This window comes from Globicephala melas, chromosome 11, assembly GCF_963455315.2.
Source record: "Globicephala melas chromosome 11, mGloMel1.2, whole genome shotgun sequence".
NCBI lineage: Eukaryota > Metazoa > Chordata > Mammalia > Artiodactyla > Delphinidae > Globicephala > Globicephala melas.
In genome coordinates, this window is record NC_083324.2 from 85,556,669 (window position 1) to 85,581,863 (window position 25,195).

The 25,195-nt window shown below is 41.1% G+C and overlaps 1 pseudogene; it reads right to left on the reverse strand.

The window, feature by feature from the left end:
* Positions 1 to 25,195, reverse strand: part of LOC115866000 (uncharacterized) — a 392,064-nt pseudogene that overhangs the window by 288,728 nt on the left and 78,141 nt on the right.

The window sequence follows — 25,195 nt, forward strand, 5'->3', positions numbered from 1 at the left end:
TTCTTTGCCAAATATGAATTCATAGTGAAGTAATAACACCTTTTACAAAAATAAACTCCTCAATATTCCTAAGCATGGTCTTTTTGAATATCATTTTCTATGAAATGTTTTCTATGAATATCGTTTTCTGTTTCACCTTTAAAAGTGAAATAAAGGTCACTATGTTCAGTAGAAACCTTGGTTCTTTGGTGTTGAACCTCTAAACTACTCTAGGACCATTTAACATGGCATGAGTTTCCAGACGGACCCACACAACTTCTAGCTTTACAAGCTGTGATTCTTCTTAAAAAGAACTGGTCCTCCAGAGACTGTTGTTCACAGGGCTAATAAGTTAGATCAGCTGTAAAGTATCAGGTCAGCACAGCATGGAGGCCAAAGATACAAGGTCTGAAGTCAGATGCCTGGGTTCGAGTCTTACTCTGCCAATTTCTGTGTTCTCAGTCAAGTCAACTTGTGCCTCACGTTCCTCATTTGTAAAATGAAGTTATGCTAGTATCAAATACATTGAGATGTTGTGAAGATCAAATAAGTTATAACACATATAGAGCTTAGAACAATGCCCAACATATGCCAAGCACTGAATAAATGTTAGCTAGTAATAATATAGCTCTGATATATGGTTCGTGCTCAATAAATAGTATTAACTACACGAAGGAGCTTGTCTCTGTCTAGTTAAGCTTAAGGTATCAGAAAGAATTCTCAAGGTTGTTCTAGAAAATAGAGAAGACACTGAAAACACCAAGAATGTGAGGGTAGGATATGTATCTTCAGGTGTTCCATGCCAGCAGTATGAGCTATTACTCTACATTCCAAGAGGGAAGCCAGACTCTCCTCTAGAGAGGGAGACACACATCCCAAACCCTGGATTGTCTTCTGCCCCGAGGATTTCGGTTAATCACAGGATGTTTATTTTGCAAGTCACTTTTACAATTTGATTTTTCCAGATGCCATGCAGCAACATACCTTTTAATGAAGATGCTAAAACACAGCTCTTTACAATAAATCCAATTTTTTTTAAAGTCTCTTGCAATGGGTCTTTATCAATGAAAATGGCTCACAATACCTAGTCAGGTGTATTCCAAAAAGGTTTTCATTGCCTTGTGTTTACCTGTCCCATATGCTTTTGGGGACCTTCATAACTTAGACTCAACATACTAATTCCAATTATGCTACATAAAAGGCTTTCTTTATTATAAACAATATGAAGTCACTAAGTTAGTACCAAAACCAGCATCAGCATTAAGCTGAAAAGACATTTCTTATGGGGAAGCAATTCAAAGATACTGAGGAACTCAAACAGATATTTATACACCCGTGTCCTTAGTAGCATTATTCACAAAAGCCAAGAGGTTTAAAAACGCTCTTATCCCATTGACAAATGGGAAAACAAAGTGTGGTACATACATAAAATGGAATATTATCCAGTCTTAAGAAGGAAGGAAATTCTGACCCATGTTAGATGATGGATGGATGAGTCTCGACAACATTCTGCTAAGTGAAATAAGCCAGTCACAAAAAGACAAATACTGTGCGATTCCACTCATGCGGTCACTAGAATAGTCAGATTCATGAAAACAAAGCAGAATGGTGATTGCCAAGGTCTGGGGGAGGTCAGCATGGGGAGTTAAGTGTCTAATGGGTAAGCCGTTTCAGTTTAAGATGAAAAAGTTCTGAAGACGGATGGTAGTTATGCTTGCACAACTATATGAGTACTTAATCCCACTCAATGGTACACATACCATGGTTGAAATGGTAAATTTTATGTATATTGTACCACAAAAAACCTATCTATATTATTGAGCTCCTGCAATACATACAAAGGAAAAGGAGCAGGTAGTGAACATGGACTAAAGAAACAGTTCATCTAGGTAATTCTGAGCAAGACAGACCCTAAGGAGTGATCAACACTGCCTTGTCTTTTAAAAAAGCTCCCATTTCCTTTGTTTCAGCTAAAGAGACTTCACTCTAACATGAAAGAGTAAAACTTAACCTCCAAAAAAATTAAAGGGAAAAATATTCAAACTCTACTTGTATTTCAAGTCTCAGTTATATAACCCACAAGTTTTGTTGGGTAACTTTGGTATCTTCAGCAGAGCAGCAATAGTAAAAATTACAGGATCCAAAGCTACCATCTCAAAATGGCACTTGAGCTATCCATAATCTTTACTGTCAAAGCAAAGCATAATAAATTTCACTTAGGTTCATCCCATTAAGATTTAACATTGTTATCCTTTTTAAGTGAAAATACATTTAATTAGACCATAGGGATGAAGAAGCAGTCTGGTTCTGCCACTTCAGTATCCGTTTCTCAGGTCGTATGGACATGATATGAACATGGATAGAACTACCTGCTTCTGGTACTTCATTTTGTCTTTCTTTCTCTTTACCCTTCCCTGCAGCCTTCCTTATTGAAATGTTCTACTACCTTGCTACCATAGAGCTTTTAAGGGGACAGAGCTCTTTGGAAGTGAGGAAGATACATTCCTCCCACATCCCTCATGACACACCTTCAGTGACAGATGTTTCAAAAAAGAGCCCTTCTGTAATGAATCCTGAGAAGTCAGCCTGCTGCAGATCTGACCATCTATTTCTTCTGAAACACTAAATTTATGCTAACTGGGCAAAATGTCTTTCTCCCTAGAAAAGGAGAAAAACATACATTGTTAATTTGACCTCAGGATTGACAATAAATAGAAAATGAATGATTTCATGAGCAGAAAGATGGACTGAACAGCTGACAGTCCTGTACTGATTTTGATAAAGCAGATGTCTTACTAAGGAGGTTATATTTTTGTAAGAAATAGAAAACAGGAGGTAGTGTGATATAATTGCTGCATTTGGGGAGTGCTAGAAACCAGGATGATCAAAATCAGCTCATGGGAAGTCTCTAACAGGTCTCTAATTCAATTCATGTGTCTGCATGAAACATTATCTCTACTTGGTAGAGTCAACCCCTGGGCATTTGTGTACTCATCTGATTTAGTATGATCTGGAAGGATAAACACAAAGTTTCAATAAATTTGAATTATTTTTCTGATTCTTCAAAGGTAAGTTATTTATTTCATTCTGATAAGTTCTGCTGGAATTAAAAACAGGTGGCATATGAATATCCAGTGACACTGGCAGCGAGTCTGCATATCAACAGAAAACAGAAATTTTCTAATCACATCAATCATATATTGTAACCACATGAAAATTACCCCTTTCAATTGCTTAGTGAGAAACATTATTTAAAAGGTCTAAGAATCGTCATCAAGGCCAACACCTCCATACCCTGCAGTGTGTAGTGATGAGTGCACAGAACGGTTGGGGAAATACAAAAATGTTTATTTTCCTAAAAGGCACGTTAAATAGTCGACTGTGACCAATCAAGTTTTAAACGTCTGCTGTCAATTAAGAATAAATTCCTGAATTGATTAAATTTTTCTCCCATTGTGAACAATGAAATTGGGTCTTTATTTCTGCCACATCTGCCATCAGCAAGGAGAAGGGCATGAAATCAAATAAGCACTGGCGTCAAGGAAAGCTTACCTCCTCCACATATTTTTACTGGAGAAAAAATTTGTTTTCCAGTAAGATATTTCATTTAAAAAAAAAATCTGTTTCTACTCAAGGCTAGAGTTCTATTTATTTTTAAAATGAGGCACAGAAACCTCCCAAGTGCAACTCAGATTTACATCTGGCTAATCCTCCAAATGTGACCAAGTTCATGCTGTTTATTGCTAATGAGTTCTGTGATTTTTGGGTAACACGTGTGAGAGATAGCAAATTAACTACCGCTAGTCAGCAGCAAGCGGACAAGAGATGTCTTGGGAAGCTAGTGTGAGCAAACCCTGCAAGTCAATTTCTAATCGCACTTGCCAGAAATTTGGTGGGGGGAGGTGACAAACCCTGCCCAAAAAAAAAAAAAAAATTCAGTGGTAGAACTTCTTTCCCTTTCCTTTTTCCATGGAATATTTCAACACTCAACCAACAAACACAGCTCAGTCTTTCCTTTCGGTTAACTTCGGGACTGCAGGGAAGGAATGCCTCACACTGCAAAATATGTATCAGTACCTCTGACTTCCTTCCCTGGAGCTCTATCCACTCACACAAAGAGAACCACAGAGGTGATAGAGGATGTCATTTACATGCAGTAGAAACAGTGTCCTCCAACACACCTACAGATGAGTGGACAAAGTTTAGTCAAGTCCCCTGGCCTAGAACAATCTGGCCAAAAATACTGTGCAACAGATGAGCACCAGATGAAAACAAAAACAAAAAAGTGAAAGACTGGCGGAAGAACACTTCCCCAAATCAAGTCGCTAATAGCTTAAGACCCACAGTTTGAAAAGCACTTAACTCATCTGAGGGGTAGGACTCCTGAAAGTGTCCTCTTGCAGGATCCTTTACCTTCTTTCTCATCTGAGTCCCAAACCAAACCTGTCTTCACTAGTGGTGCTGAACCAGGACTGCGATTAGAATCACGTGGAGAGCCTTCAAACCAAGGTGGTGCTGAGACCCTTTGCAGTCACCTCCCTCCACCTCTACCCCCACCTCAGTTGAAACTGGAATCTCTTGAAGTCAGGCCAGGGGACCAGTGTTTCTTAAAAGCCTCCCAGGTGGCTCCACTACACAATCAGTAGATGAGAGCCACAGCTTTAGACATATGCTCTTTACAATACCATCCAGTTTCTCTCCCAAATCCACTCAAAGACATTAGAGCTCCAATTCCACCCAGGCTGTCCTGTTCCAGAAAGTTCTGGTCATTCCTTCCACCGCCTGCGAGCACTCTGCACTTCCTAACGTGGGAGCAGGCTGAGTTTGAAGCTCTCCACAGCTAGAGGTGGGAGCAGGCTTGGGACCCGTCCCAGGAGGCGAGGAAACGCCGGACGCCATCTTGGGGAATAAAAAGCAAAAGCTTGGGGAGTAGGAGGTATAAACTATTGGGTACAACATAGGCTCAAGGCTGTATTGTACAATAAGGGAATAGACAATGTTATAATAACTAGCTGGAAAGTAACCTTTAAAAATTATATATATTTTTTAATTTAATAAAATACAATAAAAACGAAACGCAAAATTCCCATTTCTCTCTGCTCACACAGCACTTCTGGTGCCAAATGTGTGGGGGTTTTCCACACCAAGCAACTTCCCAATTCTCAACGGACACGGAGTGGGTGTCCTATAACTTAATTCAATTCTGACACTAACTGCTCGAAGTTAACACAGACCTCGCTAGCTAAGGGCTCAGGCCCGCAAGGCAGTTTGCTCCCCACTGCAGACGCCAATTCCAAGTCCAGGTTGTGGCCTGGGCTTCTGACCCACCAGCTATAAATCAGGGGTTCCCACGACCCCTCCCTCAGGTTCCACAATTTACTAGAACAGCTCACACTGCTCAGGAAAACAGTTCACTTACCAGACTACTGGTTTATTATCAAGGGTACAACCCAGGAACAGTCAGCCAAATAGAAGAAATGCGCAGGGCAAGGTGTGAGGCCTCCACGCTCCCACCAAGACGTACTGAACCCACCGACTCACCAAACCCCGCCTTATAGGGCTTTTAAGGGCGGTCTCCTTACGTAAGCGTAAGCATGTAAGCAGGTGAGCACGACTGATTGCATCATTGGCCACAGCTGAGGAACTCAACCTCCAGCCCCACTCGCCTTCCGGGAGGTCAGAGGGCGGGGCTAAGAGTGACAATTCCCTAATTAGAAGGTTGGTTCCCCTGGCAACCCGCCTCCATATTTAGGGGCTTTCCAAAATCACCTCATTAACATAAACTCCCCAGCGGCTGAAAGCAGCTTGTTCTGAATAACAAAACACAGTCTTGGGCTTCCTTGGTGGCACAGTGGTTGAGAGTCCGCCTGCCGATGCAGGGAACGGGTTCGTGCCCCGGTCGGGGAGGATCCCACATGCCGCGGAGCGGCTGGGCCCGTGAGCCATGGCCGCTGAGCCTGTGCGTCTGGAGCCTGTGCTCCGCAACGGGAGAGGCCACAGCAGTGAGAGGCCTGCGTACCGCAAAAAAAAAAAAAAAAAAAAAGATCGTCTTCTCACCTTCACCACTCCAGAGCTGTTTCAGGTTATTTGGGCAAAAACCAAATGTTAGAACAAAAGATGCTCCTATTGCTCATGTCTTCGGAACTTACAGGGCGTTTAGGAGCTCTGGCCAGGAGACCAAAAAATGTATTTGCTATTATATCACAGCAATCCAGGTGTAAGTATACCATCTTAGGTATTCTGAGGGTCTGAGGATATGTTGCTGTGTTAAACACAAAGACAAATTAAAACTGAGTAGAGAGCATACATTTTTTATTTTCCTTGGGCCAGTGGTTCTAACTCTACCAGATATTAGAATCACCTGGAGGGCTTGTTAAACCATCCCACCAACAACGTTTCTGATCCAGTCCTTCCGGGTAGAGTCCAACTATTTGCACTTCTAACAAATTCCCTGGTGATGCTAATGCCACTGGTCTCACTACACTTCTGGCACGTCCAAATACTCGAACTACCAAAGATTGGTTTTTGTTTTTATTTTTTTATTTTCCCCCAGTTTTATTGAGATAATTAACATACAGCCCTGTATAAGTTTAACATGTACAGTATAATGATTTGACTTACATATATTGTGAAATGATTACCACAATAAGTTTACTTAACATCCAGTTAACACCCATCATCTCATATAGGTACCCCAAAAATAAAGAGAGAAAATATTTTTCCCTTGTGATGATAAGTCTTTGGGATCTACCTTAACAACTGTCAACTATACCAGACAGCAGTGGGAACTACAGCCCTCCTGTACTGCCTTACATCCCTAAGAGATTTGTTTTTCCAGTATCTGTCTCTCTAATAATATTGAACATTGACTAGAGATTTTATGAAAGGAATTATTGTTAACTATTGTTTTAGGTGTGAAAATAGTGTTGTATTTATGTTTTAAAAAACAAAAAGTTCAAAAAAAAACAAACAAAAAGTTCTTATCTTTAAGAGATACGTATTGAAGAAAAAATCTTTTTTTTTTAAATATTACAGTTAGAGTTGACATCCACCCTGCACCCAGCCACCCTCCTCATGGGCAACCCTTGTCCTGAAGGCAGGATTTACCATCCCCATGCATGTTTTATGTCATAACAGCGTGCATGGATGAATGTATAAAAATAAAACCAAAAATGTGATAGACTAAAAGCATAAAAATGAAACTTAAACAAAGGAAAGCAAAATGGAGAACAGACAAGGGAACGGTGGCCCTTAGGATCTTTGGGGCAGCCCAGAAATGAGCAAGGGACAAGCGGTAACCACTGAGGGAGTTAGGGATTTGTCTGGAAATCTTCCCCATCCAGGAAGTCTCTTACCTGACCATGGTGGGCACTGACACTTCTGTAGTCACCTGAGAGTACTAGGAGAGAAAAGGAAACTGAGTCAAAAGTTGTCAAAGGAAGGAGCACACAGCAGAGTAAGGTTTCAGAACACAGTTTTGTCTACCTTGAAGGTACCTAGAGGAAAATCTGAAAAGCTGATTATTTCTTAAACTGTAGCCCTAAGACCAGCCTTGGACTTGACTGCGCTGGAGGCGTGCCAGGGACACACTCAGAGTGCTAAGCCCTCCTCCTACCTTGAGTAAAACTGGAAGCAGCGAGGCACGGTTTTAGCACCAGCTCTGCTAGTCCTGCGCTAAAGCACCGCAAGCACATCACTCCCCCTCTCTGGGTCCAGACTTCATTATCTGGAAAACGAAGGGGTTTTGGATGTTCTCCAGAGTGACTCCCAAACCTGACAGTACAAAGCTACACTGGAAAAGACTAGTCCTGGGGTGTAATCAAATGAAAAGAAGGGAGCTAATGGCAGTATACATGCTAGACCCTAGATAGTCCTTTTCTATAGCTTACTTCATTTAACCTCTAAAACCCTTTAGTAAGGGTAGTCTTGACAGCAACAGAAGGCTGTGGCTGAGAGGGTGCGGGAACGTGCCCAAGGTCACAGATCCAGCAGTAGCAAAGCCATAGATCAAAACCAGGAGCTGGCTGACCCCAAAGGGGAAGTTCTTCCCACTACACCCTTGGTGATTTACCGAATGTCATCGTGTTAACTGGTAGTATCACATCAAAGCCACCATGAACTTTGACTCCAGGACTTAAAGAGACATGCAAGATTACATCAAGGGTTAGGTTTGTTTTCTGTGCCAGACTTATCTTTTCAAAATATCTGATATTTTGTAAAAATGCTCTTGACTATAAAATAATTGCCCAATAGAATGCCCAGGAAAATTAGCTTATATTTCTAATGTTTTTACTTAAAAACCTGTATTTTCCTTTCTCTAATATCCCTCATTTAACAGAAAAACATAGTTTCTACCAGTAGGTTATGTCTGGGTACACAAGGAAGAAGCTTGGAGGTTTTGAGCTTGCTTAAAATTTTTAGAGGTAACATCCCCAAATTACTTTTCTCAGCACCTTTTTCCAAAAGCAAAGTTCTTGGCAAGTCATGAAAGATTCAGCTATTTCACATCGTGGCTATTTTTTTTAAGGAGCAATAATTTTCCAGGGATTAGAAATATGACACTCCTATTAGGCCAAGGCAGTGAAGCAGCTTCAGTGGGTGAATGCATTGCATAAAGCAACTGTCTGGCTCTCTGGGTTCAAGGTCATTCTTCCTTCCTTATAGGGATTCACATAATTGGCTACGCACATTCATCCAGTGAATCAGGTGGCAAGACAACCTATTAGATAGATCAGGGGTCTGATGTAGGACACAGCTGCTCTGCTCCCTCCAGGCTCAAAATAATTCAGCACTATCAACCTCCCCCATTACATACGATTAATTTTATAAATAGATAAATAGATATGTATAACTGAATCACTTTGCTGTACACTTTGCTAACACAACATTGTAAATCAACTGTACTTCAATTTTAAAAATAAATAAATAAGCTTTTTAAAATTTTTAAAATATTCTGAAATGAGAAAAAGGAGTATAGATAAATAAAATGGCCGAAACACACCACACACAGCAGAAAATACCAAATGTGCACGAGATACGAGCTTCCCCGAGTGCTCATTGACTCCGAGGTGCTAATAAGGGAGTTCTGCAGAGCCTGCGCTAAAAAGTACCCTACATTTGCCAGCCCTAACCCCAGTCCACACTCTTCTCCCATACCACAGCAGGTGGGCCTTACTAATTGGAACGTGCAGATCGCGTGGCCTGGAAGGTTTGGGCAGCACACACCACCAGAGAGCCCTGAATTACACACACACACACACACACACACACACCCCACTCAGATTTTTAGTTCTTACGAAATCTAAATATGCACAATAAATGTAGTTTTAAAACTGAAAGGATGTGTTTGTATGATGGTTTAAAAAAAAAAGGTGAAGATGGTTTTCGTAAGCATAGATTTCCCCATCAGACTGGTGGTAATGACCCAAGATGGAAACAACAAAGATGCCTTTGTTGTTCAACAAAGAGGGTGAAAAGGGACCCTCTAATCACATTAGCTTGTAGTTCTAAAGGAAGATGGTTGCTCTGAATTTCCCTTTATACAAAGCAACTTCAAAAAAATTCCTATTTTCTTAGTCCATCTTTATGTAGGAAAGTCTGCGTGCCTTTGAAGCCTCAACACTAAACAAACAAGAGTTTTTACAAGTCCTGTCTGACCACCCAGGGAGAATCAAATAGTATTTTTTCTCCAGTAGGCCACCCCAGGATACCACGAATAACAAGGAAAAGGAGGAATTCATCTTGTAACCAGGATGTATTTGTCTAGTGCCGTTATTACACTGTTTTAATCTAAATATTTTGGTATATTTTTCACTAGCAAAGCCAAAGGACATCTAATTATTATTCGTCTATCTAGGTAGAAGTTTTGAATAGCAGAAAATAGGTTAAAAGCGAGGGAACAGCAGAGAGGAGGAAGATTAAGGAATTTTCTTCTCAAAATCCCAAGAATCGAGCAGGGATTTTTAAAGTGCTAATGTTCAGAAGGGCAGGACGGTGGAGCCAGGGCCTGGGTGTTCCTTAGGACAGAAACCCTGGGATTAAAACTCTCAAGGGCTTAGACTGCAGGAAGCATTTGGGGAGGGAGTTTCTTCAGCATCACACTAAAGAGCTTAGTTGCATGAAAGTATTTTAGAATCACAGGAAGGTCTTACCGTCATAAACATCTTAAAATGTACTCCTTTAATCATGTCCCATCCCTGCACAGAGCCTCCATGTGGGCCAAATAAAGACCAGATCCTGTAGCCAGACACTAGGGAGCCTCTCCTACCTGACACCAAACTGTCTTCCCGGGCTTGGTTTCTACTGCTAGCCCTGAGGCTCACAGTGCTCCAGGCCCCCTGCCGTCCCTGCTGTTCCTCCTGTGTGCAGGCACTTCCACCCAGCCATGCCGATGGGGATGGTCTTTTATTCACCCGAAATGCTCAGCTGTCCTCATCTCTCTACTGACTCAACCTTCAAGACAGAAGGATGAAACCAGGGTTAAAAGCCCTCCTCCTGGATCACAGCTCTGCCTCTAAACAACCCGGTGGCTTTGGACAAGTGACTTCATCTCCTTCCCCGCCTCAGTTTCTTCATCTGCGAAATGGGGATGATAAAGGCTATCTCATTGTGAACTTTAAGTGAAACCAGGATGATAATCAACACATGCTCATCAACTTAGTGTTACTTCCCCCCCTCAAACTAAATGCCCCCATCCCCTTAACCCCCAAGCCTTCCTTAACACCTGCAGCCAAAAATAATCTCTCCCGTCTCTAAAGTCCCCTCCTAATTTAACCCAGCTGTGCTGGGTTTCCCCCGCCCACTCCCCCACCCTCTAACTGCATTATCACTACCCCTCTAACGTCAGCACACCTACCACACCGTGTGCTTTTTGGGGGAGGCAGGACCCTGGTTTAATTCATGTTTGTATTCGTTCCACTGTCATACAGATAATCGAATTATAAGAAGCTCAGGATTCTAGAATTAACAAGACCCTTTAAATGATCTAGACAAAATGATCTAGTTTTCTTATTCTATAGGTAAGAAAACTGAACAGGGACTTCCCTGGTGGTCCAGTGGTTAAGACTCCACGCTTCCAATGCAGAGGACATGAGTTCGATCCCTGGTCTGGGAACTAAGATCCCACATGCTGCGCGGTGCGGCCAAAAAAAGAAAACCGAATAACCACACCATTGGTGAAGTGACAGAACCTCTTTCTATGTGACAAACTCGAATGGGTGGATGGATGAATGGATGGGCAAATGAACATAGGGACAGACCAACCAGCCATCAGCTACAGCTTTCAAGATATTGTCAGCAATTCAAACCCGAGGGGATAGTGAGCCAACTCACCATATAATAACCCCCTCATCACTCAGGCTTTCTTCATCTACCAAAAAGCTTTAAATGCCATCCATTTCTTTAAAAGTCTTTATGGGGCTTCTCTGGTGGCGCAGTGGTTGGGAGTCCGCCTGCCGATGCAGGGGATGCGGGTTCGTGCCCCGGTTCGGGGGGATCCCGCATGCCGCGGAGCGGCTGGGCCCAGGAGCCATGGCCGCTGGGCCTGCGCGTCCGGAGCCTGTGTTCCGCGGCGGGAGAGGCCGCAGCGATGAGAGGCCCGCGTACCGCAAAAAAGAGAAAAAAAAAAAAGTGGAAAAAGTCTTTATGATATACAGATCAAGAAGATTCACCATGCCAGAGAACTTGAGTCATCGTATTCCTCATCCACAGCAGGGTCTCTTAGTTAATTTACAATCTGACTGTATTCAAAACTTTTCAGGTAAACAGCAGCCCGGCCACCACCTGACGTACCTGACTCATGCCACGACTTTTGCTGAAAGCCCATCCCATGTTGCCAGTCACAAGCTCGTTCCCACAGGAAGGCCACAGACGGACCGTCCCTGGGAAGAGCTCAGAACGCGATGTCATTTCTTGCTCCTCGCCTCCATTCTGCCGCCTCCATCTGTCCCTCCATTTATTCAGCGATGTGCAGTCCCGGCACGATAAACCCCATCCCCGAGATAATGAGAGGAATTATGCAAAGGCAGATTGCAAAGCACTTGGCAAACCCTTAAGTCTGAAGGTTTTGGATATAGGAGCCCATTCCCCTTCACTCTGTAAGGTTCAGGAAACACAGCAGTCCTCTCAGATGGCAGGAAGCTCTGAACTAAGACCTGGGGCATAGGAAGACTTTTCCGGAATGCCTCCCCAAGAAGCCAAGTGACTGACAGGAAGGAGCCTCGGGAAACATTCTGTAGTGTTGCTGTACCATATTTTAAAATGCCCACCTCTCTCCATACCTCTTAGAGCTTTTAAACGGACTGGTTGTGCAATGTGGGGAATGGACCAAGTAGAAAATATTTGGTGTAGGATGGCTGGGACCGGAGTTAAGATGTGGAAAGCAAGTTCAGAGCAACTGAAGATAACACACAAAGCAAACTGCCATAGCACTGAGCTATCACTGTCCTTTCCCTTGTAGGGGTGTGGCTACTCCAGGAGCGTGTGAGGCAACTCAAGGAGGCCTTCCGTGTTGCACAGGATCTGTCTGAGAGAATGATGATGGTGGTCCAAATGTCAGAAGATGTCTGTGGACACTCCACCTAACCCGCACTACTGGTGACACCCCTATCCCCACACTCTGCTTTATTTCTCTATGGTATTTATTGTTACCTGACATTAAATCGTATCTCTCTTTATTTTCACCATTGCCAGTCTCCCCTGCCAAAACATAAGCTTCTTTAGGGCTTGACTCTGTTTTCTTCACGTCGATATTCCCCATACTTAGAAGAGCATCTGACGCAAAATAGGTGGTGAATGAATATCTCTTAAATGACTAATTGAGATCCACTTCCCAGATCAGAAACCTATTCGCGTAGACCCATGGTTACTAAGTTACCAACAACAATGGTTTCTCTCTCCCAATACAATAGTATTGGGTTTAATGTAACACCCACTTTGACCCTGGCCTCTCTCTACTAATACCTGAGGAAAGTCAGCAATAAACCCAGAGAATGAAAGAGGTGCTTCTAGTAATTCTACTGGGATAGCAGGTGTTCAATGGGAGTGTCGGACAAGCCAGAGTGTAGAGTCACTTTACCAGACCTGAGAAGGGACACCATTGACCGTGGTTACTGGACTATTCCAGATGCAAAGGGCACAACTTGTTTCTTGGAACAAATGGGCCTACAACGGATGGATGTCATCCCGCCTCTGGCAGTGAGGAAACCACGAGGGGTGACATTTTTTTCCTGTGGCCACAAGGACCCCACGGCCATCCAGAGTGTAGTACAAAGTTAGAGTTGCCCTAAGGAAGACTACACTGGGGACAGAGGCAAAAATCAGTTTGGAGGGCTTCATTTTAGAAGAAAATGTGCTTGTTGACCAATATATAGCATAAAAAGTTCTCACTGAACAGAGCTCTATGATTCCAATAAAAAAGAACGTTTTAAAAATAAAAATACAGGGCTTCCCTGGTGGCGCAGTGGTTAAGAGTCCTCCTGCCGATGCAGGGGACACGGGTTCGTGACCTGGTCCGGGAAGATCCCACATGCCGCGGAGCGGCTAGGCCCGTGAGCCACAGCCGCTGAGCCTGTGCGTCCGGAGCCTGTGCTCCGCAATGGGAGAGGCCACAACAGTGAGAGGCCCGCGTACGGAAAAATAAAATAAAAATAAATAAATAAATAAAAATACATATTTAAAATCACAGTAATTTGTGCATGCAAAATCTCTTTTAAAAGTATAACAAACTATATACTTTGTGTATATTTTCTTCCTTCTATTATGAATCATCTTTTCTGCAAAAACTAGAATTAGGGTAACTATTGACAGCAACATACAGGTTTTTCAGGATTTTCAATTCGAAATTACTGTAACTTTTCACAAGCATATGTGTGCAGAGTAGAATTTCAGCTCAGTTGCAATATACTACCTGAGAGTAATTTTTCTTCATTGTTCTTGCTACTTCAAGAATAACTCAACAATGAAACAACCACATACTGGATTCTACTATCTTCTCCCCCAAACTGTGAAATTTTTCTCAACAAAATTGCTTTAAATGAATACATTTTAAACAATAATAAACCGCAATACTGCTGAGGTTTGGCCCATTGATATGCTTTTCCACTAAATGGGTAAGAAAATGCAATATGCACGTGAGAAAATGTTGCAGGTTTTCCCCTTCTGTCCATAAGCAAGCCTCAGCTTCCTCACACACGAAAATGCTGATGTGAGGTCCTTCTACCTCCCCTGAAATGGTCTCTATATGCGTGAAGGAAAAGAATGGTATCTTAACAGCCTAGAAGAGAAGCAGGCACTAAAGAAGTAGTTGAGGAAGGAAGAAACTAAAAGGGGAAGGAAAGGAAGGGAGTTGGGACTGACCTAAAAGGCTGAGCAGGGTAGGCAGACAGCAAAGCCAAGACAGGATTCTGCCACAGATGACCTTTCGCCCTCTAATCACAGTGTACATCTCAGACACCTTCAAACCAGGGACCAGTTTCCTAGCAGAAGGCCAGAACACTCCTTGAAGATCAGTTGAGCCATTTTTCCTTTTTCTTCAAGAACAGCAGTAGCGTCTGCCAAAATACATCCTCGACCTGCCCATCCATCTTTCCCCTCCCCCTCTCTGAGCTCTCCTGTATCCATCATGCTAAACAAACCCCTCTGCTCCTCACTCTCGTCCCCGTTTCAATCATCATCAACAACAACAAAGACATGTGCGAGGGCTTGTGGACATGTGGCCCCGTGCCAAACACTGAACAAACAAACGGAAGTTAACAGACTCGCTCCCATCTTTGAGGAGCTTACCGAAGAGAATATTGTTGGGTTTTACAAATTTTACCACCAGAAAAAACTCTGGGTCCATGCCCTATTAACAGCAGGTCTGTGGCTTTGGGTACAAAGGGTAGCATGTTTTATAAGGCCCTGTAAATCAAAGTGAGTTCTCTCCCACCCAAGCTCTGTCTGCCCATATAAGCACAAAGTGGATGTCTAAACCATGAAAGCAACTCTTTTCGAGGAATGTCTTCCTTTCTTCTTTTTCCAATGCGCTGGATTTGTTGTTGCAATCCTGAAACAGCACGATCTTGTTCAGGACACAGCCAACCAGGGCTCCGTGAATGTCTGAACCATGTCTTATTTGCACACATTATGTAATTATATCCCAAGATGTTTATGCTGGACACATCGCTCAGAAAAATGTTCAGGTGCAAAAAAAAAAGGGTTAAATGGAAAACAGAAAGGAGGCACAATGATTTCTGCTTTTCGAGAGCAGAGGAGTCTTCCTCTCAGTAAATGCATATGTTAAAAGTTGTTTTTTTCCTCCAGACGTTTCTATTCTCATGTTTTAAAGAAGCATAAGCTCTGAATGATCTTAGTCCAGAAAATAAAAATTTCTGGGATTTTCTTATAGGGAAGTTCAAATTGTAGAAGAACATTTGATATTTTCAGTTTTCCTGGAGATCGGAAGGACTTTCAGAATAATGCATTTTTTCCTCAACAAAGGGCATCTACAGAGCTTAGCCTGCTGAAAAGAATCATTCTGACAGTCTTAATGTATTCTTTTCAGGAAAGCCCTGCTCAGAGAATTCCACAGAAAAATAACATCAGTACCCCAGGAAAGCATCCATCTAAATCATTATAGCTTCTTGTAAATAGATGAGGCCAGAGGATTTTCAATATATTTGAGGTATTAGATTGAGAGGGGAATAGGAGTGATCATCTTGAATATTACATATTTTTCACTTTCTCCTGATGGACCAATATTAAAACAAATATTTGAATGATTTGCCAGTCTTTCAAAGAACATCTCACAGGAAAGCCCACTTTCAGAATCCTGCTGGAAGACAAAAATATCCCTAAGGTAGGAAATATAGAGTTACATCACCATTGCATTGGAGATGTACTGGAGAACAATAACCCCAATACCAAGAATTGTTATAGCACAATATTAATAGAACAAGCCCCCTTACATCCACGGCTCAGACTATTTTGCAAACACTCTTTCTTGTTGGGATGATACTACCAGGGCATGAGAATAAGAGGAATTTTCATGACTTGTCTCAGGTCACTGGTCAGCTGGAGTGGTAGACAAGATGTAAATACTTGATTGTGGCCTGCTGACCTAAAAACATCAACCACATACCTTTCAAGTAATAATCTAAAGAATCCTAATTCCAAGCCATTTTCAAGGAGACCCATATTAGTCCTTCCATTAAATTCTGATTTTGCCCCTTTTTCTCTATTTCCATTACCACCCACCATAGTACAGGTAAGGCATAGGATTACAGGAAAGTTCCTAAGTGGTCTCCCTGGCTGGAACCAATCTCTCTCTGTCTCTGTCTCGCTCTCGCTCTCTTTCTTACTTCCCTGGAGTACAGAATAGAAAGCAAAGCTTCCTCAAACACTGGTTTTACCATATCCTGCCCCAGAACAGGAAGCAAGTTCCCCATTGCCTATCAGAATATGTAAAGTTCTCAACCATCAATCTCATTCCTCACCACTCACCCGATGCAGAGAAATCTCCAGTTCTCCCCCTGCTTCCCCTGACATGTTTATTCACCCTTCAGTTCTGGGCCACCACACTTTCTACTCAACTAGGTTTCCTCAATACACACCCAGTGATCAAGCTATCAGAATGGAAGAGCATCTTGGAGCCCACTTGGTCCAGCCCGGCCGACCTCTCCACACAGCTGACCATACAGACATCCAACTTCTCCTTCACGCTTTCAGGGGTGACGGAGTCACTGCTCTGAAAAACGGTGCCCTGTCAGACATTTTAATTGTAAAAAAACTCTTATTTGAACTGAATTCTTGTATGTTCACTGGTACATACTGGGGAAGGATGACAAGGGTTTGGGGCAGTGCTGACCAGCTTGAGGACTCTAGGCTCAGGCCTCTGCCCAGGATTGTGTAGCATGGATGGGTAGCACGCCTATAACCCCTGCATGGTAGCCACATGGGAAGATCTACACTAATAGTATTGGTTACTCTTTTAAAATCTGGCACCCCAAATTGAACACATTCTGCACAGACCATGTCAAATCCAATTTATTTCATCAAGCTCTCCCCCAATAACTAAAGCCCACACTCATTTTTCCTCTTCCTGATTACTAAGTGCAAAATTTCTGCTTGAACTGAACTTGATATTTGACATCATGACTTTTGACTCTATTTACTTTAGGATTTTCCTAAATGAGCATCTTATTTCATGTGTGTCAGATTGACTTTCCCAAAATGACTACAACTTCATTAGGGGCTAGGTATCGTTGTCATCATCGTTATACCTACAAGTACACCCTACAGGTCTGGCCACATATTAGGGCCTCCCAAAAACATCTGCAGAACTGATTCTGCAGCCTCTGAACGGGAAAGCTATGGCTTAGAGGCTATGGTCTGATTCAAAAGCTATAAACCTCACCTGAAGAGGAAGTTTATCATTCTGCCTGTTTATTCAGGCAGAATCTAAACAATGACACAGACTTTCAGACTGGAAAACTTAGTACAAATAAACGCTTCCAGACAGGTCCAGATTGGGAAGGAGGGCTGTGGAATTCCTTCTCCTATCTGGGTTATTAGGCCCAGATACTCATCACTCGAGTTATAAAGACTATTTAAATGATGTTGCATAGCTTTATTTAAAGCTACGTTTGCTTTCAGATTAGACTTTAACATTTAATAAATTTCCCATCAGAATATGGTGAGAGTGGAGAGTATTTTGATTTAAGCTTCATTTCAAGTATGAAACTAAAGCTGTGCTAGTTAAAACAGGCTCTAGTTGTAATTCGGCCTCCCAGGAAAGTCAGGACTCTTGGATTCCCCTAATCCGCTTCCTGTAGGGCTGAAAGGCCTGGGAATTGAGTGAATTTACATATTCTTCCTTGACCACAAAGCTAAGTCACAGGGTCCTAGCCAAACTCTTGTCTCACTCCTGTGGATTCGAGCTGACTTGTCCCTGCATGGCTCAGCTCAGAATTCACCTTGGAGAGAGTGAACTTTAAGGTAAGAATCCTGCCACAGAAATAGAGGCAACACCTTCCTTTCCTGGAGAGGAGCCCTAACTCTCTTTTTCCTCCTCTCCCACCTCAAAAGCCCGTACACTTGAAACTCTGATAGATTAATGGGAAGTCGGCACTGGTCCCTCTGGACTTGATCCATTTTTAAGTGAGCTCTGAGAACTTGGACACTTGACAGATCCTAGAAGGATGAAATATGAGGAGAGAAAAGGAAGTTTGACACATGCAGAGAATACGATCTCTGGGGCTGGAGAGAAGCTCAGAGAGGGGAAATATTAAGACAGGATGCAGAATACAAACTTAATTGACTGATAACACCACTGAAGAAGAAAGACCGGCTTCTCCGCTAAAGTTTGAAAGTTGAGCAGTTAATATGAACTTGTAACTTTATGCAAAAAATTCTTGTGGCTCAGGGCAGGCGAAGGACTTTAGTGATGCCCTTGAATTCATCTTCACATTCACTCTTCTTGTCCGGTCTGTGCAAGGCAGGTGGAGTAAGAGGGGAAAAGTGATTTTATGTGGACGGTGAAAGATAAGGTAAAAATAACTGCACTGCAAAACAGATTGTTTGCCATTCTTACCTTTATGAATCCCAAGGAAGAATAAAAGTGATAATTTTTATCACTAGGATAGGGGCAAAGCAGGCCTGGGACACATTTTCAATGCAGATCTTCAGGGGGAAATTAAATCGCAGCTCTGTTTCTCTCTCTGAAAATGGCATTTCCATACAAATCTATTCTGTTCATTAAAAGCCAACATTATTCTGAAGCACCACCGATTCATGAGTTTGGCCAGTACTGAGGGATCTATTTATTTTAATTCTACAGCAGTACCTTTAAAACTCTGAAGGTTAGGTGGTTGGGAACACCAAAAACTAACCATTTAGTCCACATTTATATAAGCAGCAAACAACTGGTAAAGAAAACGAAAATCTACATTCTAGTCTATACGAATACCCTTTTTTTAAATCCAGTAAATAAGACGACTTGAAGAACTGAAAATAATATCAGATTAACACCTAATTCAGTGCAGGACACTTAGTAGGTACTTGGTAAGTTATCAATGAGTGAACAACCGATTTCTTTAAAACATCAGAATTTATTAAATAAAAACAACAAAGGGAAGATTGCCTTCTCATGGGCAAAGAATGTTGAAAAGAGAAATCAAAATTATATTACCACTGAAATCTCCCATAAGACCATGACCAAAGGAAATGAGAACCTAAAAGAAGTAATAAAAACATTTCATGATTCACAGTACTTACGCTGCATCTCTTTCAAATTAACTGATTCTATAATCAGTTGCATCATCCCTATGAAATGAACATAACTCAGAACAATAAAAAGACATTGTGTGAGCTAAACCAAGATTGTTATGAGGCCAAAGTTCTTTTGAGACGATGTACAGGTAGATGTTAGTGCTATAAGATAATATGAAGAGAAATGCTTTCAATCGGGCTGCCTTAGCATGAACTGTTAACCATACAGGGTTTTTCTGAGGAGTGTGCGGAATTCTCAAATTTTCTCCACTCCCAACCATGACTAAGATGAGCTCTATCTTCTTGTACTTCCACAATCTGCTTTGGATGAGTATTGTCTATGGGCATGGTTTATAATTTTTCATTATTTTCTAGAGGTTTCCTATTTCACAAATGTATCTTGGTACAGATATCTTTCTACAGTTAGAAATAAACCAATCTCTTCTAAATTACTTAGCTATCAATCCATGGAAATATCGCTGTTTGGGTAAGCACTTTATAGTTTTCTCAAGTTCCTCTATTTAAAAGAAATTAAATTTTTATCGTCTCACGACCCATTTTAATTTTTTTTAAAGAATGGGAGTCATGTTGGATAAGGTTGCATTGTCCTGTTCAGTGATGTCAAATAAAATGCAGCCAAGTAGACTCTAGACAAAAGTATCAGACTTCACCTGAGTTTTAAACAAAAAAGAACCCTCTCCTACCACAATCATTCAAAGGGTAAGATTAATTCTGTATCTCTCTGGAAGGCTTTATTTCTCAAATTACAAAAGTGTCTATCTTCGGTAAACTCCTAAATAGATAATACATACCGCATTTCCTTCTCAGCGATGTTTGTATTTCATCTCCCAATAAATCCATTTTGTTAAAACACTGATTTATTTCAACTTTGCAGCCAAAATTAAAGACATAACATGTTGTTCTTTGTTGCGTGAAAAACAACCTTCAAATTAATTTCATGTAATGATGTTTACATAGATGTGAAGAGATGAATTTGAAATGTTCGATCCACATAGGTAAAATAAAATAAATTAGGATCATTATAATCAGGCAGACCAAAACATCAAGGTGTTCAAGGTGAGGGAAGAAAGCAAGGATGGAAGATTCTGTGAAAACAGGACCAGGTCTTGTACCAAACCTTACAGAAGAGTGGTTCCAGTTCTACCTACGATAAAACAGCAAGATAAGTCTTAAATAGAAGGTGCATGGTGGGCGGGTTTCTGCAAATCTTCAGGACACCCAAACATATGCATGAGGCTAGGGAGGGAGGTGGTCCCTCCAGGAATAGGGAGGGCAGTTGGGGAGCAAAAGCCCCACCATGACTGAATATGCAAGAGGAAGGGCAATGGAATAATCAAAAGCAGAGAGCGCCTTAAAAAGAATGGAGGCCAGCCCACGCTGAAGAAGACTTTCTTGCAGTCCATAGAATGCTTTGTCTTGTCTCTGTGTGTGGACCTGTAAAGAATGAATGTATTTTGTCCTTTAGGGGTGATTTTAACTTCAGATTTTCTATTTGAAAATGTTATATCTAATTCATATACACAGACCACCCACCCCCCAGGGCTTGTGGAATTCTTTAAATAAATCAAATAAATCAAATATTAACTGCCTTCTCTAACTCTAATTTAAGTATGAGAACTGATAAGTTTTCCTGCCCTTTTTTAAAGGAAACTCCTTGAAGAAATTATGATACATTCATTCTGTTCCATCCAATACTGCCATGCCATTCATAAGAATAAGGACGATCGAGTTGTTTGGGCTCAGAAAGCTGATCATAGTATATGAACACGTGGGCGAAAACGCAAGCAGCGCAAGAAGAGGCATGACCACCCACATACACCAGGGTAGCTTACCTGGGAAGTAGGTACAAAACATTTAAAGGATGAATGAATGAATGAATGATAAATGCTCTAAGTGGCTGCTTTATAAATTGAGCAGCTGGTTCTCATGTGAACAAAACCTTCACAGACAAGTTTAACCTGCTCAGCAGGTGTAAGAGTCCATTGCTTTTTAATTGGCAAAAAGAATCTTCTCCAGTTTTTACTTATTCTACTGATTGCAATGACAAAAGGGAACAGCTAGGCTTTTTTGTGTTTCTTTTTTTCCCTTTCTGGCCCCTCTACACTCTAATTCTTGGGCAAATTTCCTATACAGACTAATTTTCAAAACTCGTGGGAAGAATTTATTTAGACCAGCACATTCAAGGAAAAAACCGACAAGAATTTAGTCTTGCTTCTTTCTAGGGATTTAAAATATTCCTGGTCCCCTGGCCCAGAAGAACTCAAAAATCACAGTTTTACGTCATTTCTATTGCAGGCCCTAAAGCAATCCAGAGGAGAAAAGGAAAATAAATAACATCTAACTGGGTTCTGCTGAGCTGGGATGAGAATACAGATGGACAACCCTTATTTCTCTTATCATCAATCACATCTGGCAGCATGGCTAATAAGATAAATTGTCACAAAATAGCAAAAGTGTTTCCCTTCAATAAAGGTGCTGGCTATGAACAAATAAAATATTTACAGGGTCTTAAAAATGCATGCTATGCCTATTTCTGCTCTCTTAGGAGGCAACAATTTTGAGACACTTATTCTTCATTATCAGAACAATAAGCACACCCATCTGAACAACTAACACACAATCCTTCGCCAATATTTAGTGAATAAATTATGCTGGATCGTTTTACATTAGAATTATGCCAACATCATTGATCATTTCTTCTTTATTTCACTCTCTCTTTCATTAAAATAAATACAATTTTACTTAGAAAAACTTTTAGCTCCAATGTTTACCTCTCTTCTTGGAGGTATTTTATTTTAAAACAAGCCCTTTCTTATACTAAACTGAACTCTGCAGGAATCCATGGTTTTAGGACTAGCTCCCTTCTAGCTATTCTGAATCCCAGTCATCCTTCCAGACCAGCTAAAATCATGCCTTACTCCCTAACAATGCACCCTCACCCAGAGCACACTTTTGGGGAAATTCCTCCAACGCTGTTGTTCTCTACTATAAACTCTTTTATCCGTAACTTCAACACTTCAAATATCCCAGAATTGTCTCTCCATTGGACTCTAGTTTCCATAGTTCCTGGAGGGAGCAACTATGGCGTACTTTTTTCCTTTCTCTCTTTTCCACACATCATCAGGCATTCAGCCAACCTTCTTGAATGAATGATTGAATGAAAAAAGTGAATGATCACAATCCATCCCTTTTGAAAATGAGCTTTGGAATTAACCACCTGCATGTTGAGGTGATTCTCCTGCAGATGTTCTAATGTCCCCTTAAATTATCCAGCTGATTAAAAGGAGCAATGACTAGAATGTTAAAAGAACAATAAACACAAAAGATAGTTCTATGGTGCATCTTAATATAGTACATTTGGAAACATGACTTAATGAAGTACAATCCAGTAACCCTGGTGCCATAAGGCAGGCTTTTGGTTTTGTATTTTTAAGAGTTTCACGGTTGGAGGTAATGCCACTTAATGCAATACATATTTGACTATGTAGAAAAAACTATACATCTCTTGAAAGTATCACAAGAAGTCCCAAACAGAGACATTTGACCCAATCAGATGAGGAGCTGCTTTGATTTTCCCTGGCTTGAGTGAGGCTACTGTGTTTCAGAGCTTCCCAACAAGTGGCCACGTGATGTTCACACGTATGCTTCCATATTGATCTCTGCAGCCCTGTGTTGGCTGGACAGAGCCTGGGTGGCCAGAGCCCTCAGAACAGCTGGAACCCCTGGACCAGGCATCTTTGGCCACATGCAACCTTATCTATTGGTTCCTGAGTGTGCGCCTTACAAATATTTTATGTGCCATAATGTGGAAAAGCATGAGAAGCAACCAAAGTGACTCTCCTACTTTGCCACTGAGTTGCTGAGTAGCAACCCCTTGCTGCCTTGGCACAGATGGCCGAAGTAATCAAAGCCTGCTGTAATATGAAACAAAAACTCTACAGATATTCCCCAAGATAGAGAAACACAGAGAGAAAGAAAGATAATGGGATGAGAATTTGGCAGTATTTTGCATGACAAGTGTATTTGTTGTGGGAAAAATAAATACTATTATAACAGCCGATCCCAGAGCCTCTTGGGGAGGAAACTGCCTTTATTTAGGAAAATATATTTATGAGCCACTTGAGGGCAAGGGAGACAGGAGAGAAAGGAGACAGTGTAGCTAACCTCTTGATGTAAAAATATTATGGAAATTTGAGAGAGAGAGAGAAAGAAGAATCAGCAATTTGCAGAATCCCAGAGTCCATGGAGAAAGGATGGCCAGTAAGATATTGAAGAACAGGGATGTTTATTATAAGTTTTGAATTACTGGTATTGCTGTGATTCTAAAACCCCTTTCATTAAAGTCTCTACATTCATAATGCATTGTGTGATTTTTTTTTTTTTTTTTTAAATCATGGAAAGGAGTCTGAGGCTTTGAGTTTGTGCAGAGGGAAGAGAAAGGGACAGCCATAGAGGGGTACATATGAGTGAGATTAAGGATTCAGTTGGAAAAGGAGCTAAAAACAAGAAATGGCCAAAAAAGCCCTGGAAATTCAAGGATATCTTGACAGGGGATGGTGAGGGAAGTGGGTTCAAGCCCTTCAAAATCTGAGGGATGAGGATATGAGGAAATCTTAACTAAATCTTAAGAGGCAATTTAATGGCTACCTTCTGGGAGATACAGAGTAATACATAAAGATACAATGTAAAGGAATAGATAGTAAGAGATGTGGTTGGCAATATATAATGTTCCTATCATGAATATGAGTGCACATTAGAAAAATGAGGCTTCAACCTCCTTTTAAATAGTCTCCCTTATACTCTCCAGTTTAAAAAATCCTAAAGCCCAGATAAACAACAAGGTCCTACTGTATAGCACAGGGAACTGTATTCAATACCCTGTAATAAACCATAATGGAAAAGAATAGGAAAAGAATATATATATGAACGATTCAGATATATGTATATGTATATACATACATACATATATATATATATCTCTGAATCGTTATGCTGTACACCAGAAACTAACACAAAATTGTAAATCAACTATACTTAAAAAAACACACAAACAAACAAACCCTAAAGGCCAGATGTGATTTTTTTGGATGTGTTTGCTATAAGGTCACCAATCACCCAGATACTCAGAGTTCCATGAAAAACCCATACTACTGATTTTGCGTGTCTACCAACATAGTGACAAATGTATACAGTTCCCCTTGAACAATACAGGTTTGAACTGCACAAGTCCACTTACATGCGATTTTTTTCAATAACTGCAGAGTGCTACACAAACCATTGTTGGTTGAATCCATGGATGCAGAACCAAGCACACTGGAGGGCCAACTATGGGACTGGAGCACCCATGACTTATGGAATCTGCAGCCAGTCCTGGGACCAATCCCCCTCATATACCAAGGGATGAATGTTTACATTTTTGTTTGCTGAAGATGCAATATTTTCATAAAATTATCACATTATTAATAATGGAAATTCTAAATGGTTCTGCCTTCCTGCGCACAGGGTTAATATAATGATTTCCTGCGCACAGGGTTAATATAATGATTTCATCTTCTCACATAATTATGACGTTACTATTAGGGACCTGTATATTCTGAGTTGTATTTCCAATCATTACAGATGTATCTGGCACTGAATTATTCACGTTTTCTCGGTATAAACCATCGTATTCAATGGGTGGCATGTGACAGACAACTGGGCAAAGACAGAGCCACAATTTCCTATCTAGTCCATGATCCCAAGCTAAGTCCATCAGGCAACCGAGACGGCTGAGTCATTAATCTTCTTGAAAGAGTGGGTTGTTCACAAAGACACTCAGCTGATCAACTGGTTCATCTTGGCTGTAGTAGAGACTGGACTTTTTCTTCTGCGGTTTAAAACCAAGGTAAAAACAATCGGTATTTTCCAAAACCAAATTACAGTTTTGGGTAAATAAACAAAATTTTGACTA